Genomic DNA, 20,592 nt, shown 5'->3' with positions numbered 1-20,592 from the left:
GATGCATTTTGAAAATGCATTTACTTATGCACAAAAATTTTTGCCGGAGATCAATTTTGTTCACAAAATTGCCTGACACTCTCTCGAATCGAATGCAAAAAGTTGCATGACGATTCATCTTACTGCGCAAAATTCCTAGATTTTGGGCTTTTTAGTGCTTCGTTGCTTCGTCTAATAACCCATTAAAATTGTCAACCGTCTGATAAGTTATATTATTATTATATATAATTATGCAAAAAATGAAGTTGTTTGTTTATATATTTTAATTTTGAACCTCCACAGTATAAAGAACTTTTTAAGATCTGCAACTTTTATTTGAACCATTTTTCTTTAAAATTTATGAGAAACGTTTAATAAGTAAAAAATATTTTTTCCGCCTTGCCTTTTTGTTTGTTTACAAAAAACAAAGCAAAGCTGTATGTCTTCACGGATTTTTCATCAATTACCTTTCATACACTTTTAAATTTTATCTGTATAAGAAATCAATGTTTTTTTTTCACAGATAGGCCGGTCTATTTGCTATTGAAGATGCTTATTGAAGATATAATATTTAAGTAAACCCAAATAGTAAACCATATACATTGTATGTAAAAATGAACATTTGAATTTGATGTATAAAGTCAACTGTATAGCAATTGTTATGTCACGTCTAACATTGGTAACAGTAAATAATCCAGTTGAATTTTATACCCGTTCTTGCGTAAATATCTCATTGCTATCTTAATCTCCATTTACGCACAGAACAGAAAGATAACATTAAAAACTGACCTTTACATTTCCCCACTCCAACTCACGCTGCTGTCTGCCCGTAAACTACTTAACACTGTATTTTTTCGCGGTACGACACAAATTCATCCATCTGAGGTCAAGCACTACTAAACTTACTAAAAAAACAATCGCCCTGTACACACGACGTCACGGATCAATTACACTAGCACTAAAGCCGCCAGTCGTTACTGATTTCGAACTTTATTGTCCTTATCACTTTATTTATCATCTGTTATTCAAACACGAGGACCGTATTTAACAATGTGAATGACTCTCACCACACCATCATCTTGCACTGTTGTACTGTGTTGTGTTGTGTACCATTTGCTTGTGTAGTGATAAAAGAGTTACGTTAGGGGGACGCTTGAGCGGTAAATAGAATGTTAAATGCGTAAGCTTATTCATTCATTACCGTTCAGATAATTGCATTACTCTAGTTTAGGAGATGAATGGGCCATAAGTACTAGAAACACAATTTTCAAATGATGACAATTTGGTTGTTTACACATTCTGTATTAGTATATCTCTATAAAATATGACTTTTTTCTAATACAATACTTCATAACTTCTCAATAAGGTATTTTTTTTATCCTTTGACTGTTTTGTACTTGTTTTTTCAAAGCCTCTCTTTTTTTCTTCTGTGTATTCTAGTGGCTTGTATTCTTTGTTCGTTATAAATGTCCCACCCGTGTTGAGCTGGCCCCCCCACTTGCAAAAATTAAAAAACAAATAGCGCTGATTTATGAGCTATTTATGAGCCCTCATATTCCGCAAACTAAAAATTTTGAGCTCGTTCCACTGAGCAGGAATTTGATACTGTAGTGGGGGGGGCTGAGTCAGCCCCCCCCCACTACTTAAAAATAGGAATATTGAATTGGTTTTTGCGGCAGAATTACGAGCTATTTATGAGCTCTTGAAATTATATAGTTTCGATTTTTGAGCTCATCCCCTTCACCCCCAAACAACCCTTTAATTGATTTAACTTAAGAGAAAAATGCTGAGAAAACTTAAAATATATCGTATTGCGGATATAATTCCTATAGCGTATATACTCTAAGAATAAACTATTAAATCACGTGCATTTCGATTATTGAGCTACAACCTCTTCGCAAGAAAACCACCCTATCTTCCCGGCTTAAGAGAAAGTTGTACTTAAAATGCATTAAATTAATTATTTGTCACTACATATCATTGAATAATTTATAAGCTTCCAAATTACGCGCATTTAAATCAGTAAATTGCAATTTATTTTGTATAGTGCAGTCACTGAAAGTAAAAATCAACGATTACCTTCAATTTCGATGAACCTTCATCGATTTTCACGAAAATTGGTCAGTGGTTAGATTATACCTCAAGAAACAAAGGTGACATGGTACCACCTTGCGCCTTTACCCCGAGGGTGGAAATTCGCCCCTTCTCGGGGGGTGAAAATTATTTTATAAAAAATAACTGCACAAATCTATAAAAGAACAAATTATAAGCAAAATTTATTATATAAAGTTATTAAAATAAGTCAATACTTTTTAAGTTATTAAAGATCAAAAATTTTAATTATTCGTGGAAAAAATGCATGTTTTGAAGCGGTTTTTCGTAAATCACTGAAAAACTGTAAGTTTTTACAAAAAAGTTAATAGTAGTTTTACTCGTATAGCTTATATTCTAAGAATAAACTCTTAAATCACGCGCCTTTCGATTATTGAGCTACAACCCCTTCGCAAGAAAACCATCCCATACTCCCGGCTTAAGAGAGAGTTGTACTTAAAATAATTTATATTAATTATTTGGCGACTAGATATCGTTTAATAATTTATGAGCTCGCAAAATATACGCATTTCAATTATTGAATTGCCATTTTCTTTCTACAGTGCAGTCACTGAGGGTAAAAATCAACTATGACCTTCGATTTCGGTAAATCTCCATTCATTTTCACGAAAATTGGTGAGCGAATTTTGATGCTATCAACTTTTTCTGGAGCTCATTTTTGATAGGTATTTCTAAGTACTTTGACAAGTATTTAGTACCTAAGTGTTATAAAATGTATTTCTTTCGCGTTATTTAAGATTGAATCCTTAGATTTAAACAGTCGCAGAAAAAAATATATATTTAATTACCAGTTACTTACTTTAAATTAACATTAAAGGGTTTTTCAAGTAAGCAATTTATTATATTTTTTATTTCCTCCATTTTTGGTGATGAACACTTTTTTGTAAAAACTTACAGTTTTTGAGTTATTTATGAAAAATCGCTTTAAAGCATGCATTTTCTTTCACACAAATTAAAATATTTGATCTTTAATAACTCAAAAATATTGATTTATTTTAGTCACATTATATAACAAATTTTGCTTACAATTTGTCCCTTTCTCGATTTGTGGGGTTATTTTCAATAAAGTAATTTTCACCCCCGAGAAGGGGTGACATATACCCCAGTTTAAAACCCCAAGTTGTTATTGTAAATTCGTGAAAATGAATGGAGATTTACCGAAATCGAAGGTTTACCTCATAAATTATTAAACGATATGTAGTCGCCAAATAATTAATTTAAATTATTTTAAGAACAACTCTCTCTTAAGCCGGGAAAATGGGGTCGTTTTCTTGCGAAGGGGTTGTAGCTATATAATCGAAAGGTGCGTGATTTAAGAGTTTATTCTTAGAATATAAGCTATACGAATTAAACTACTATTAACTTTTTTGTAAAAACTTACAGTTTTTCAGTGGTTTACGAAAAACCGCTTCATAACATGCATTTTTTTCACGAATAATTAAAATCTTTGATCTTTAATAACTTAAAAAGTATTGACTTATTTTATTAACTTTATATAATAAATTTTGCTTCTAATTTGTTCTTTTATTGATTTGTGCAGTTATTTTTAATAAAATAATTTTCACCTCCGAGAAGTATCCACCCTCAGGGTAAAGGCGCAAGGTGGTACCATGTCACCTTTGTTTCTTGACGTATCCTCTAACAACTGCCCAATTTTCGTGAAAATCGATGAAGGTTCACCGAAATTGAAGGTAATCGTTGATTTTTACCTTCAGTGACTGCACTATACAAAATAAATTGCAATTTACTAATCTAAATGCGCGTAATTTGGAAGCTTATAAATTATTCAGTGATATGTAGTCGCCAAATAATTAGTTTAATGCATTTTAAGTACAACTTTCTCTTAAGCCGGGAAGATAGGGTGGTTTTCTTGCGAAGGGGTTGTAGCTCAATAATCGAAATGCACGTGATTTAATAGTTTATTCTTAGAGTATATAAGCTATAGGAATTATATCCGCAATACGATATATTTTAAGTTTCCTCGGCATTTTTCTCTTAAGTTAAATCAATTAAAGGGTTGTTTGGGGGTGAAGGGAATGAGCTCAAAAATCGAAACTATATAATTTCAAGAGCTCATAAATAGCTCGTAATTCTGCCGCAAAACCAATTCAATATTCCTATTTTTAAGTAGTAATTCCTGCTCAGTGGGACGAGCTCAAAATTTTTAGTTTGCGGAATATGAGAGCTCATAAATAGCTCATAAATCAGGGCTATTTGTTTTTTGATTTTTTCAAGTGGGGGGGGGGGGGGGCAGCTCAACACGGGTAAATGTCCCTGCTATTTCTTGTGTTTCTTTATGGAGTTGGTTAAGTCTAGACTGCATTTTTCTTCTGCTTCAATTCTGCATTCATCATACCACACCGCATGTCTCTGCCTTTTGGCTTCCGACAGTTTCCTCTGCAGATCAGAACAGCTTTTTTCCTGCTATTTCTTGTGTTTCTTTGAGATTGGTCAAGTCTAGCTTGCCGCTTTTCCTCTATTGCAATTCTATATTCTTCATCATACCACACACATATCTTTGTCTTTTGGCTTTTCCGACCGTTTCCTCTGCAGATTCTGGTATTATTGTTTTTAATTGTCTCCATTACTCCTCTGCAGAATCTTCATCTCTCGTTCCGTTGAATTTTATTTGGAGAGCATTTTGATATTCTTGTCTTTTTTTTTGGGTTTTTGAATCCTTTAACATTTTTGCCACTGCAGCGATTTTTTCCGCAATTTTGCCCCCACAAGATAGTGATGTGAGTCAGAGTTCCCCCTGCAATACGTTCTGACATTACTTATGTCTGTTGCCCATCTTTTTGAGATGACGATGTGGTCCATTTGACCGGCTTCGTTGGTTCCTGGTATTTTCACTTTCCTTTATGGATATCCTTTCCCTGGAAGTTAGTTATAACCAATTATTTACACAACAATTAATGTAATTATTTACAGCTACGAACTGTGCAACTTTAAATCCATTTTGACTGGTCCCAGCATGCAAACTATGCCTCCCAAATATATTTACAACATTTCTTCTTTCCCAGCTTAACATTAAAATCGCCTAACCTTATTACAGCATCGTGTCTTTGGATTTTATCACATACTTCCTGTAGGTCTCCATAGAATCTCTTAACTTGTTCTTCATCAGCCTGTTCCGTCGGTGAATATATACATTGTCCCGTTATGCAGTCCACCTTTGAGTTTTATGGTGCAAATACTGTCTGACATTGGTGTAAATGCAATAATGGATTTTCGCAATCTTTTGTTTAGTATGAACCCTACTCCTCCTTCGCCTTGTCTCATTTCGTTTCCTGAGGAGTACAATAAAAATTTATTTTCGAATTTCTCCCTGGATCTTCCGTCTGACTTCCTGCAGTGCCAATATTTCAACTCCATGTTTTCCAAGTTCTTCTGCCATACTTATCATACTGCCTTTAAGACAGTTCGCACATTCCAGGTTACAAATTTTAAATCCATAATCATGTCCATTTTTCTTTGCTAAGTTCGTCGTTTTGAAATCCGTCCGTTTGTTGCATTGGCCATTGTGGTATTCTCAACAATTTATTTTTACAAGGAAGGGTTGTTAGCCCTTTGCTGAACTCCTTGTTCATCTGAGAACCAAGGTTCCCTTATTCGTCGGCCCTGAACCCACCTTCCACTGGGGGTTGGTTACCCAATCTCCAGTCGGGTTGCTCAGGATACCGGTGTGTATAACTTATTTATCATCTGTTATTCAAACACGAGGACCGTATATAACAATGTGATACTCTCACCACACCATCATCTTGCACTGTTGTACTGTGTTGTGTTGTGTACCATTTGCTGGTGTAGTGATAAAATAGTTACGATAGGGGGACGCTTGAGCGGTAAATAGAATGTTAAATGCTTAAGCTTATTCATTCATTACCAATTGTATTACTCTATAGTTTAGGAGATGAATGGGCCTGGGCCATAAGTAATAGAAACATAATTTTCAAATGATGACAATTTTGTTGTTTACACATTCTGTATTGGTATATCTCTATAAAATATGACTCGTTTCTAATACAACTTTTTATAACTTCCCAGCAACGTACTTTTTTATGTCTTTTGACTTTCTTGTACTTGCCGCTTTTTCAAAGCCTCTTTGTCTTCATCGATCGCCTCCCCGCGATACATTCTGATGTTACTTATGTTTGTTGCCCATCTTTTTGAGATGAGAATGTGGTCAATTTGATTGGCTTTGTTGGTTTCTGGTATTTCCACGTTCTCTATAATATGATTCTCTATGATATGATTTCCTCCAGTGCCAATATTTCTTCTGCAATACTTTCCAGATTAAAAATTTTTAATCTACAATCATGTCCAATTTTCTTTGCTGTTGTATATCGTTTATAAATAGTAGGATGGTTTTTGTAATTGATTTTCCTCTTCTGTTGGGTCCCTAATTCTTCTTTGAGCATTCTAAGCCTATTCGGTGGTTAATCATTCAGTGGTTCGTCTGTCACTTTTGGATCTTGCTATCAGGGTGTTAATGACCGAATGTAATTGTACAGAATAGTGATGTGAAGCACCGTGTAGATATCTGTCGCTATGTGTGGGTTTTCGTTACACTGTATAATATGTATAGCCTACGTGTCCGTCCTCCTCTTTACTAATAACACATCTAAAAATGGTAGTTGTTCGTTTTCTTCCAGTTCGATAGTGTACTTAATTTTATGGTGGACATTGTTGTTGTGTCCTAAAAAATAGCTTTAGGTTTTTTCTCCATATATCCAGATGATCATTACCTATCTTAAAGTTTGGGTTTATGTTTTGGTTGTAGTTGTTCAGACAGCAATTTATCAAGTGGTTGCAGAAGAAATCTGACAGCACTAACTACCTAAGGTAGGCCGTAAAGTTTTGGACATCTTGATCACTTCTATCTTGATGACTCCCAAGTATGACATGAATATTCAATACCACCGTAGCGTTGCCTGTGTAAGCTGGGACCACAGTGACTTCTTTGTTGTTTTTCAAAGTATGTAAGGCTTCTTTTCCTTCATGTGTTATAAATTATAAATTTATGTTTTTATAATATGGAAACCATTTTCATTATTACTGCTAAAGAAAAATGTCTGCCTTCTACAAAGTCTTGAAAGGTCTGGTTTGGACAGATTGTTTATGTAATGCATCGTCTAAAATCCATTACATTTATTTTAGATTACGACGTCCCTCATCTTGATTCTTAGTTCGCAATAAAATTGTAAGAGTCAATAAAAAAGAGTTAAAACACTTTAATAAATAAAATCATTCCATACAGCTCATAAGAACACAAAAGTGTTTTTAATGAACTTCTGTAAGCAGTGGCCTCATAAATTACAATAAATCAGGGCCTGCGAGTTGACTACTTAAGAATGATTAGCCTTTTTTCGTTTAATATCCCTTGTCCGTTTAATATCAGTAGCATACTTTATTTTTAACTGTATTGGTTACTTTTTGTTTTATTTTGGAGAGTTTTTAGCGAATCTTGAGTATTTGATTATGTAATGCATTGTATAATAGTGCATCTTTAGACGGAATCATCAGTTTTTCTAAAACCAAATATGAAATAGAAACAATGGAGAAAACGTCATATGAACTCTAGCTGTTATTGGTACCCGAGAAAAAGGCGTACTCGCCAAATTGCTTTGTCCAAACATACCGTCATGCACCGAATTGATGATAAGGCCCAGAATGTTAAGACCGAATAATTTGGGACTACACGACTGAAAATATTTTTCACTGATTTATTTTTACTGAAAATATTGAAAAATCCTGAAAATATTTTTACGTAGGTACGGTCTGCTTATTCTATATTATTCCTTCAAATCTTTTGTCGAAATACCGCCAAAAAATCCGTTATAGTGTTTGTGTGGAAATATCCGAAATATTCAATAGTAATACCACTAGTGATTCAATTTTCGCGATAAGTCTGTCGATTTACTTCTGAACGAAACTGAGTTGCTTGAAAACACCACGAGTCCGTAGGACGAGTGGTGTTTTCTTTAAGCAACTCAGTTGAGTTTAGAAATAAAAGACAGACTTATAAGATAAATTAAATCACGAGTGGTATTTTATTAGACTATTTCACTAACAAAGTGATAGGTCAAAAATTCAGTAGAATGAGAGGAAGGAATTTAATAATAATACATTTGATCTAGGTAACCCAAATCTACCCATTTTTTGAATAATTCACAATTAGTCATAATCATGAAATATTTATTATAACTATAAATAATTTGTTACAATTATTTTTTACCTATAACAATAAATAGTTGAAGGCCCAGTCTTTTAGAATGAATGCTAGTCTTTCGTTGTTATTTTCTGCATCTAATTTGTAGTTGCGATCCACACAGAACAACATAAATTGTCTCCATATATAAGATTTAGATTTTCTTGTGTTACTCGGTATATTTTCTTCAATGTTTTGGTTTATAACTTCGTTTGAAGTACCACCGAAACGACTCATTTTGACGTATACAGCTACAATAACTTTTTGGCAACAACAGCTTTTTTGGCAAACGTAAAACTTTGCTTTGCGATCGGTATCCATGGTTACGTCGTTGAAAACACGAAGCTGATAGACCAATCAGAATTGAAAGACAGTTGGTGTTTTCGCGATAACACAAGCTGTCTTTGGTTTGTGGTTGGTCAGATTATGTGAAAATTTTAAGATGAGTGAAATAGTCACTAGTAATACCACTAGAGGTCAAATTATTTCCGGAAATTTTTTTGAGATCATGAATATTTTGAAAATTTCCCGTGTCGCAGACGAGGGAAATTTTCTAAAAATATTCATGATCAAAAAAAAATTTCCGGATATTAATTTGACTTCGCGTGGTATTCGGTAAGAAAATTCCACACCAAATTTGCATTTGAAAATCCAAAGCTGCATGAACAGATTAATAGCGCGCCATAGCTTTGTCAGCAATTATTTAGGCTTTCAAATTCGTAATTTCTACTCATTGTAGTTGCATGGGAATACCATTTCAAGATAGAAAATAGTATATTCTTCAATTTTACATAAGTTTTGAGTAACTACAAGTGATAGAAAATTATTTTTTGGCGTTTTTAAAACTAAACTACGCAAAATTGAAAGTACTGAATGGGAAAAAGGTAAATAAATTAGTGTCTAAATATTATATATATTTTATTAGACATAGAAACTTAATTGAAAACATTCAAAGTCCTGCATTTTCGCCATTAAGAAGAGAGGAGGTGTCCGAAGAATATAGAAAACATCTTAGCTTTGTAACTAAAATGAATCAAAACTAAATTATGTAAACAAATAAAAACCAGTCTGTCAAAAATGTTCTGTTATTGTAAACGTCAAAAAATTTCCACTATAATTCGCTGTTGGGTACCCCACGAGCAAAAAATTTCCGATAAAATACCTCCGTTGCCATGGTGATCTGTCAAAATAACGTATTTTGATTGGTTCAAAATTACAGGTGTGGAATTTTCACTAGTAATACCACTAGAGGTCAATTTATTTCCGGAAATTTTTTTGAGATCATGAATATTTTGAAAATTTCCCGAGTCGCAGACGAGGGAAATTTTCTAAAAATATTCATGATCAAAAAAAAATTTCCGGATATTAATTTGACTTCGCGTGGTATTCGGTAAGAAAATTCCACACCAAATTTGCATTTGAAAATCCAAAGCTGCATGAACAGATTAATAGCGCGCCATAGCTTTGTCAGCAATTATTTAGGCTTTCAAATTCGTAATTTCTACTCATTGTAGTTGCATGGGAATACCATTTCAAGATAGAAAATAGTATATTCTTCAATTTTACATAAGTTTTGAGTAACTACAAGTGATAGAAAATGAATCAAAACTAAATTATGTAAACAAATAAAAACCAGTCTGTCAAAAATGTTCTGTTATTGTAAACGTCAAAAAATTTCCACTATAATTCGCTGTTGGGTACCCCACGAGCAAAAAATTTCCGATAAAATACCTCCGTTGCCATGGTGATCTGTCAAAATAACGTATTTTGATTGGTTCAAAATTACAGGTGTGGAATTTTTCAAATAATACCGTTAGGGCCACCCAAAAATTCTAATGTATTCAATTAAACTCGGAAACGGTATTTTCCCGGCAATCTTTTGTTTACGAAAACGCACACCTTCCCAATTCCATTCAGTTTCCGTTGTACAGATGAACATACCAAGATATTTAGAACATTTATTACGTGTATTTCTAGACCCCTCCCAAATGATAAGATCTTTTTTATACCTTTATTTGTTTATATTTGTATCTTTTGCTTCTTCCCACATTTGTCTTTGTATTTTTTCTATCTAATTAGGGTCCCAGGTTTTCCCGTTGGGAATTCCAAGCTTCCCCTAATTCAGAGGTCATTTTTGTCCCATTAGGTGTCATCCTACTGGGAATATTTCATTTAGGGGCGACCTTTATCCAGATATTGAAGTCAGAAAACTGATAGTTGAGTCGGTTTATACGGATGAAGCGCCTTTCATGATTTGTTGGATCAAAGGATTTACAACGCTACTTGAAAACCTTTTAGGAAGGAAATAAAACGTTTCTTTCGACTTATATATAATGCATTTCTACGGCTGTCGCCGCCTCTCCATACTCAGCTTCCAATTTTTTCTATCGTAACACGTATCTTCATCTAACTGCCTCGAATCCATTGCCTCCTGAATATTGTCCCTCCAGCTTCTCCGTGGTCGTCCTCTTTTTCTTCTCTCCGGTGGGATCCACTCTAATATTTTTCTCGGCCAGCGAGTCTCATTCATTCTTTTAACGTGACCGAACCATGTCAGCTGTCTCTTTTCAATATCGTCTATTATAGTTTTTTCCACCTTCATATGTTCTTTAATTGTTTCATTTCTTACATGTTCTAATCTCGAAACCTGACAACTTCTCCTCAAAAAGTCCATTTCTGTACTAAGTAACTTCTTTTTATTTCTTGCACTTATGTCCCAAACTTCTGCATCGTAGATTGTAGCGCTCTTCATTATACTTTTATATATTCTTCTCTTTGTTTCCTTCGTAATATCTTTGTCCCATAAAATTGAATTGAGGGATCTAGTGATGCTTCTACCTTTATTGATCCTATGGTGTATTTCATCTTCACTATTTCCTCGTTTGTTAAATATAGCTCCCAAATATTTTCATTGTTTCACACCAACAATATGTCCTTGTTCCAATGGTAGGTTTTCAATGTCTTCGTTTCCCACTATGAAGTATTCTGACTTGTCCATATTTATTACTAATCCTGCCTGTTGGTAATGTTCATTTAGCTTCCGTATGATATAGCTTAGATCATCTTGATCTTGGGCTATAACAACTTGATCGTCCGCAAAATATAATGTAAATAGGGAGTCTTCTCCCACTTTCAGTCCCATCGGTTTTACTGTTTTTGTCCACCTCTGTAAGGATTGGTCAAGGTATATTTTAAAGAGAGTGAAAGACAGACAACATCCTTGTCGGAGGCCTTTTGAAGTATTAAATGCCTCAGTGAAATTTTTGCCGTTTTTGATTCTGGTGTTAGTCTGGTGTTAGTTCTTTCGACTTCCATTTTATAATACACCAAGAATGTGTCCACAAGATGATTACTCAGTAAACTATTTTGCAACAGTTTTGGCGACTTACAAGATGGCTAAATGACAAATCTAAGCAATTAGCGAAAAGTTGTACTATGGAATTTGTACCAATGTATTTGTAAGAAGACAATTTTTACTATATTTTTTATGTAAGATATAAATTTATTATCGCAGATTGTGTGGTTTGGTTAAGTTAAAATATTCCTACACGTTTAGTCATATCAGTATTATGGCTACCTACTATTGATATTACAAATCGACGAATTTAATGTCTTTATTATAAGCAATCACATTAACTTGGTAATTTAATTGAAAATAGTAAAGTTTACGATATGCAACGACGAACGTACAGACGTTTAAAAGCAATAGGTACTTTCATAACCAGCTTGGAAGTAATAAATATTGCTGGCTACCAAACAATAAACCATTTGTATTCACGAAGTTAAATAATAATATCAGGACCTACAGTAGCACACACACATACAATAGAAAAGTAATTATCGTTGCACGTCATAGATTGTATGACGTCACACGTCACGAATTAAAGGTAGCATTGGTAGCAATTAACCCCAAAAACAGGTACCAAAGTCCTCATTTGAATTATTTTAAAGACTCACTTTAGTGTAGAGAATTAAAATAATTGTTTGTAACAATGGCCTGAAAGAATGAGAGCATTAAGGTATTATTAAAAGATATTTTCAGTATACTACAATATGGAATACCAATAAATTCCTTCTCACCAAGACGACAATTTCCTCTACATTAATCCCATTAAGTCCCCTGTTCCACAATACCATTCTCTTTTAATAAAAATGTCCAACATATTATCATAAAACCTATACTAAATTTACAATCAAGATGCAGTAGAAATAAACGAACCAAGACACGTTGAATGCTACTAGGAGCACTCCTGAATCATAATTATTTACAATGTATATGTTACGGACAATGACGTAAATCCGGCCAATAACGTTATTGGCCGGCCAATATCGACAATGGCCGGTTGAATTGGTCATTGTCGACAATGGCCGGATATTAACGTTATTGTCCATAGAAACTGGACACTGATGATAATTTTAAATTCTTCATAGCATTTCTATCATTGCCCGGCCAATGTCGACAATGCCCGTTGTTAATCGGTCAATGTTGATATTTTAACTAAAAGATAGGTTATGTGTAGGTTTACTATTGTTTACTTCATGTACTAGGTGTATTGTGTATTGTTTTTGTACCTAAAGTTTTCGTAAATTTATTTAATAAGTGTTATCATGGATATCAACGATGTGCGCACTCGTTTTAATAATTATATAAACTTAATAGTAAGTCAAAACGTGATGACATTAAATCATTTTTAAACTGTGACGAATACAATAGCCGAATAAGTGAAATTAAAGAAGCGAAAAATATTTTGAAAACACCCGGTGCTAAAAAAGCAACAAAGCACTATAGAATGAAATTCAATGATCAAGCCAGCTCCCGCCAGCCATCTGCCTCTTGGAAGTTTAAACATTAATTTAAGCGAAAAACCATTGTTATTTGTGAAATAAATATTTTTTCTGATTCATGACAGCAGTAAAATGTATTTTGAATTAAATAAATTACATGCATTCTTCTTTTTTTGTTAAATAATTTAATTAAAAAATATTTTTTGGACACCCTTTATAATTAATTACGTAAGTGTTTATGTTACTGAACAGAGAATTGAATAACCTTTCAAATGAGGTAGCACACGAGCTCTATTGTCATTTAAAAAATCATCGATTACGTCATCACACCTAGATTGATGACATCACTAGTATGCCATATATGCCAAAATATCATAATTTAAAAATAAAAATCGACCTGTTCGGGATTTTTCCTTAAAGTCGCCGGTTTACGAAATAACGAATTTATTCCTTTCATTTGCACCATACTGTATATAAAAATATTATTATTACCTTGTTTGTATTTATAAATATGTTACCCATATTATAATAAATAAAGACGTTTTATTTGTTTTTAATAACTACTTATATATCTGCAACTACTTTCAGAAACATCTTAGTATCTCATTTTAAACACTTAATGACTTACACCGATTGGCTTCTGAGGCTCGATTTATCAACATTGGCCATTTGCTTCTGGCCACTATCGTTATTGCCCGGTTATTGATGAAAAATCTAATTTTACGTTAAGTTTTTACAACATTGGCCAATATTTAGGGTTATTGTCGTTAATGGCCGGGCATTGTCGTTTATAACCAAGGAAAATGGACATTCACGACAATGCCCGGCCATTAACGTCAATGTCCAATTTACATCATTGACCGTAATATATATACATTGTGAGTTCCAAATCAGGATTTCAAAAGTTTATACATTGTAAATGATTGTATTATGATTCGGGGGTGCTCCTAGTAGCATTTAACCCGCGAGTAGTCGCGCGGTGAGATATAATCTCAATTTTTATCATTTTTCGCGATAACTTGATGAAACATTTTGCAATTTTGAAAAAATTTCGTAAGTGCCTCAAGGAAGTTTGTAGTAATGCGTAGGAATTTTTTTTCTTCTTCTTCTTTTTGTGGAATGTATGGCTTTGGGGAGAGCCAATTAGCTTTAACCCGCGAGTAGTCGCGCCGTTAGATAGAATCTCACATTTCATCCTTTTTCGTAATATGTACAGTAAAATTTGTCAGTAACGGTTACTAAAAATGAAAGAACTATTGGCCGATATAGAAAGGTGGACGGTATTGCCAGTTTTTGTAGTCTACATATAATTGGTTTGGGAAATTTTTAAACTGGCCGTTAGGACAGGTGGCCGATGTTGGCAGGTGGCCGTTAACACAGGTTTTTTTAATAAAATTTTTAGAAATATATATTTTCAATATAAAAAGTAGATAAAAATAGTACAAAATAAAAATTTGTTTTAAATTCGTATTTTGAGATAGAATCTCACACGCGATTATCGACGTTACAGAAGTGAGCGCGACTACTCCCGGGTTAACGTGTTACGCCAGGGAAATAAGGTAAAAATATACCATGTTCGGGACACTTAAGCAGGCAGGTTGCAAATGGGTTTTTTTGGGTACTATATACTTACCTAATACTAAATACAAAAATGCCCGTCACAGTTCGGACGAGAATTCTAGTTATTAACAAATAAGTGTCAAAAATGGCAGTTTTTTCGTTTAAATCACCACAGGTAAAAATAGGGTAATTAAATATCTTATTTATAGTATCCTTCTTTTAGAAGATGAGCAAAAGTTTAAAACGGCAGTTTTTTAATTTTGGTCCGATCATTTGTTGCTTCAGAAATTTCAAAATAAAACTAACATTTCGAAAATAAAAAATTTGCTAGAGGGTTTGCAAAAATGACCTTAAGATTTTCATATTACACGAAAAGTTGAGTCAAACAGTCCATATAATGCACAAAAAAATTTAAGACGATTCGTCAATTAGTTTAAATTTTATTCAATTTGTTTATCCCAAAGAGCTTTTTTGCAATGCTATTATTCAGAAAATAATAACGATATAGCAATTCTGTTGAAACCGCGTGAAAGGAGAAAAGTTATGTTTTTAAAGTATATAAAAAAATCAATAAAAAGTTATTCTTATCATACCGAAAACATTTTACTGAAATAGAGTCATTTTTGACTTATAAACAATTTGAATAACTTTGTTAATATTGCCTTTAGATTAATTGCACTTTAATCCTTTTTGAGAGCGCAGGTGCAAAATTTCGATCGAATTATTTTTAAACGCATTCATTTTTTGTTGAATCCTAGAAAACTAATAAGTATTTTTGAAAATTTTAAACGCAGAATAAAAGACTGCATTATTACCGTGGGCTGAAAGTCCCTTAGAATAAACAAAAAGTTTCTTTTGAATGGTATATTTGAAATTAAAAATCATACTAAATTTTCTTTTTTCACCCCTGTGACTTATTAAAATAATCATTATATAAGTTCTTAGGGACTTCAGACCATCGATAACACTATAATATTTTATTCTGCGATTAAATTTTTCAAAAATACTAATTAGTTTTCTCAGCATTCGAAAAATATGAATACTATAATACACACACGAAAACTTCCTTCCAGTCCGGACTACACTTGAAAACGAAATGAAATTTTTCGGCACTTTGGCAGAGGTAACAGCATTGTTTAACAAGGGATTCTTTTTTTACCAATGGTAACACAGAGAACCTCGGGGTATCACGATAAGGAAAAGCCGTTACATTTCAAATGGTCAAGCAAAATATTTATTGTTTCAACAACTGCGTTTATTGTTATCATGAACGCATTGATTGTGGTTATTAAACGCAGTAGTAGATTGATTAATGCATTCGTTGTCACAACAATCAGTTTACATCTGTGGAATAATAAAATATTACTCTATATTAACAACATTTGTACATTGTTTTAATGAAATCTGTACGTTGTCACGATAAACCAAGGTAATTGGTTATCATCTACGAAATCAAGAAAGTGGTTTGCTGCCAGAATTACCATTATTTATTAAATGTACGAAACTAACTTATTGGCTGAATAAATTGAGTGTTATTGATTAATATACTCTAGTTATTTCACAATTATTATTCAATCATTGTGACAATAACCAAATACATTGATCAATGTCTAAAAGTTCGTTGAAACAAAAAATAAAATTGTTGTTACAACGAAATACTATTCAATAATCACTGGTAATCAATATTACGAACTAAATTTTTTTGAGTGTATGTTTCAATTTTGTTCAGAAGTGGTGCACGATTTCCTATGATGCACCTATGATGCACCACCCTGGGGATGGTGCACCACCTCTGAACCGAATTGAAACAAGCTGTTTTTTAATTTTTTTTACTCATGTTTTGAGTACACGAAATCTCCTAGACGAATAGACGGAATGTGACTGCATATTGTAGAGTCCCTTTCGTCTTCTATGTGCGTCGTCTCCTTGCCTTATAAATGGTAAAAGGTAGAGATTAAGGATGTTACCAGAAAGTGGTTCCACGAGAAGTTTCAGATTTATTGTTTAAATCTGGGACTTGTTATTTCTCTCTGTTCTAGTTTTGTTTAATTTTTCCCCTCTAATAAATTTTTAATACCTTTGGATAGCTTTTTGAACTATTAGTGTTTAAGACATTCCTAAATTATAGTAGGTAAAAGTTCTCATATTTGTATCTATCATCCGATGTTATAGACTCCCTTTCATTTAGGACATTCTTCATGTGTGTCCTATTATGTAGATTTTAATTTTATCTACATTATACCTAATAATTACTTACATTTTTGCACAAGCTGTAATTTTAGCAAAACAAATTATGCTTAATTGCTGAACTAGGAATAACACTAATTTTTTTATTTTGATTGATACTATTCGTGTATATGTCTAATACCAGTATTTATATTCCCATTACAAAAATTCTATATTATCAAGAAATTTATGATAAAAAGTTTCTACTGACGTCAATTTTGTGTCTGCTGTTATTATAACGCAATAAAGGTTCAAATCATGTCGCAATTTCTAAAATTCGAAATGCAGAAATTATATTTTTTTTCTCTAAACTTAAAAATCTAAGGAATTGGTTATTATTGGTAACATAAGCATTAAAGTAGGCTGCATCTTTTTAACGATCTCTGTTGGTAGTTCAACTAAGGGCCGGTTGTTCAAACGCTAATCAACAATGATCACTATCAAATATTTAATTACTGTCACAACTGTAAATGTCAACTTTGGTTGGGTTGCTGAAAACATAATTGATTATAATTATGAGATTAGTTAATCAATTAACATAACAATTATTAACATAATTGATTAACTAATTTCATAATTGTAATCCATAATTATGTTTTCAGCAACCCAAACAAAGTTGACATTGACAGTTGGTGACAGTAATTAAATATTTGATAATGATCATTTTTGATTAGCGTTCGAACAACCGGCCCTAAGGGCCGGTTGTTCAAACGCTAATCAAGAAGTTGATTAAAATTAAGTCCCCTTAACAACAATCAAATAACAACACCCCTCATTCGTACGTCAATCAGTTGATTGTAATCAATTATGTCAATTATCATTATGATAACTAACCTAATTGATTGATTAATTAATTATTAATTATTCATTAATTTAACAATTATTAACATAATTGATTAATAAATCTCATAATTGTAATTAATTATGTTTTCAGCAACCCAAACAAAGTTGACATTGACAGTTGCGTGACAGTAATTAAATATTTGATAATGATCAGTTGATTCCATTTTTGATTAGCGGTTGTTCGAACGCTAATAAAAAATGATCATTATCAAATATTTCATTACTGTCACAACTGTCAATGTCAACTTTGATTGGGTTGCTGAAAACATAATTATTGATTACAATTATGAAATTAGTTAATCAATTATGTTAATAATTGTTATGTTAATTGATTAACTAATCTCATAATTATAATCAATTATGTTTTCGGCAACCCAACCAAAGTTGACATTGACAGTTGGTGACAGTAATTAAATATTTGATAGTGATCATTGTTGATTAGCGTTCGAACAACCGGCCCTTAGTCTACAGAAGGACACATTACTTTACATAGACTGACGTAAATACAATGTTGAATTTGTTATCAAATCACATGTTAAACAGCTCCAGTTTTTGAATCGATTTTGTTTTCTAAAAAACTGAAAAAATAATTTTTTAAATGTTTTTAAATTTTAATTTTAAAAATAAAAACAATGTTATAAATAACTATTTTGGTTTTGACGATATTACGCCGCCTTGTCTAACTCCTCTCTTAATGGAGATGGGATTTGTATTTTCATCTAGTTGTATTTTATTAGACTTTATTACGGTTGCTTTGACCGACGGTGGTGGGGAGATTTATATTTTTGACTTTACGTCACAAGAGTACACATTCCCATATTTTTAAATGATTTTCGATCATTGAATGTGTGTCTTTGTGTATATATGTGTATTATTTGTGTTATTATGAAATAATAAGACAAATAGTACACATTTTATCTTATACCGGGTGGTGAATCGTAAAAAGGGCCATAGGAAACTCAATGTAAAATTCTAAATTGTTGAATTCCTGCTTTCCTAATTATTTTACATCAAAAGTCATGAGAGAATACTTGTAGAGAATTAAAATCTGTATTAAAATCAAAAGTTAAAATTGTTCTATAATTTAAATGCATTCCAAAATTTTGAAAAATATGATACATTTGCCACAATAGGTATGCGTGTAAACGTTAGGCCACACGTTACCATAGAAAAAAGTGTTGTGTGATTTGGTAGAATGCGATCTTACCCTTCAAAAAATATGTCACGTATTTCAGCACCTGGAAAATTGGAAGGATACTACAAATCTGGCCTCCACATAAGTGGTCTGTAGCTTCGACATGATAGGTGTGAAATTTTAAACGCTCTTGCTGTTGATTGGATAGGAAGGGTAGCGTTATCTAGCCTCCACGCTAGGTACACCATAGCCTCCATAGGGTACTTCCAATATTTAATATTATTTTATTCAAGTGGACAATAAATGTAAAACACAAACAACTTTTGTTTCTTAATTATTTATTTATACAATAATGTGACATTTTACATAGAAATATGAGTATTTAATTTCGATTAAATATATGTTTACTTGTTGAATTTATCGGCTGCACACAACAGCTGATCGGCCATTAGACCCAACAACAAAACGCGAAATAAAATGTGTATTTTAAAACTGTTGGATAAACAGTACCTACAATCAGAAAAACTTACCTTTAAAAAGGTACTCGATTATGAAATAACAAAAATATCAAAAAACACGACTGAATATCAGCTTTTTATGGTGACACAAACTAAACACAAACACCAAACACATCACATATCACATAACCGACCATATAAAATAAGTGAACGACAACGAACGAACGAACACGAACACAGATTACAGATTCACAGATAGCGCAGGATTTGTCAAAAGTCATGTTCCACCAATCACAATGCCGACATCAGCGCCTCTGACTAAACGGAAGGAAAATAAATACGATTACATGTTTTTTATTAGAGTTAGCGGGGCATGCACGTTACTATTTAACTGACAGTGCTCACACCATAGGGCTTTTCATTCACAGTCATTTGTTTCGAGCTTCTGTCATGTGTCACCTAATATTAATATATCTACGCCATACGTTATTGGTTTATAACAATGATACAAACCAAAGACTTATGACGTAGATATATCAATATTATGTGACACATGACAGAAGCTCGAAACAAATGACAATAGATGAAAAGCCCTATTTACTGAATAAAAAATCTTTATTATTAATACTTTCTCCGCAACTGAGGGTATCTTATCAACTGTATTGTTTTTAAACAATAGATGATAAAATAAAAATATTGACAGTTCAAAAATGTGAACATTATTGCATTGTGTGTGGCCTAAGTTTGGGCTGAAAACTAAAATGTATTACATTTTTACAAAATTTTGGAATATGTTTAATTACGTAGACCAATTTTAACAGTTGTTTTCAATACAGATTTCAATCCTCTATATAATAATTAGGGAAGCTGGAATTCAACAGTTTAGAATTTTACATTGACTTAATGCAAAATTTTGACGCATGTCAAAATTCTCAATGTGTTTTAATTGTATAAATTTTTTTTCGAATCCTGAGAAAACTAATAAACATTTTTGAAAAATTTAAACTCATAATGAAAGACTACAATTTTACCGAGGGCTGAAAGTCCCTGAGAACTTCTATAATGTTTATTTTAATAAGTTACAGGGCTGAAAATAAAAGAGAAGCGAGATATTTAATTTCAAATATTTCATTCAATAGAAACTGCTTGTTTATTCTAAGGGGCTTTCCGCCCTCCGTAATAATGTAATCTTTCATCCTGCGTTTAAATTTTTCTAAAATACTTGGTTTTCTTAGGATTCGAAAAAAAATTATATTACGATTCAAATGACAGTACACTCTCGT

At 32.5% G+C, this 20,592-nt stretch overlaps 1 protein-coding gene across 4 annotated transcripts in view; it reads right to left on the bottom strand.

Annotated features, from left to right (window-relative positions):
* Positions 1–20,592, bottom strand: part of LOC114334761 (uncharacterized) — a 601,548-nt gene that overhangs the window by 478,454 nt on the left and 102,502 nt on the right. Inside the window, exon 1 of one of the 4 annotated variants that reach the window (XM_028284868.2) lies at positions 769–1,054. The exons of the other annotated variants lie outside the window; for them this stretch is intronic. The gene's annotated coding sequence lies outside the window, so the exon portion shown is untranslated. Of the gene's footprint in view, positions 1–768; positions 1,055–20,592 lie in introns of those variants that run through there. 4 annotated transcript variants of the gene reach the window in all.

Source organism: Diabrotica virgifera, chromosome 5 (genome assembly GCF_917563875.1).
Source record: "Diabrotica virgifera virgifera chromosome 5, PGI_DIABVI_V3a".
In the NCBI taxonomy this organism is placed as follows: Eukaryota; Metazoa; Arthropoda; class Insecta; order Coleoptera; family Chrysomelidae; genus Diabrotica; species Diabrotica virgifera.
The sequence above is the reverse complement of the archived record's forward strand: the minus strand, read 5'-3'. Positions and strand labels throughout refer to the sequence as shown.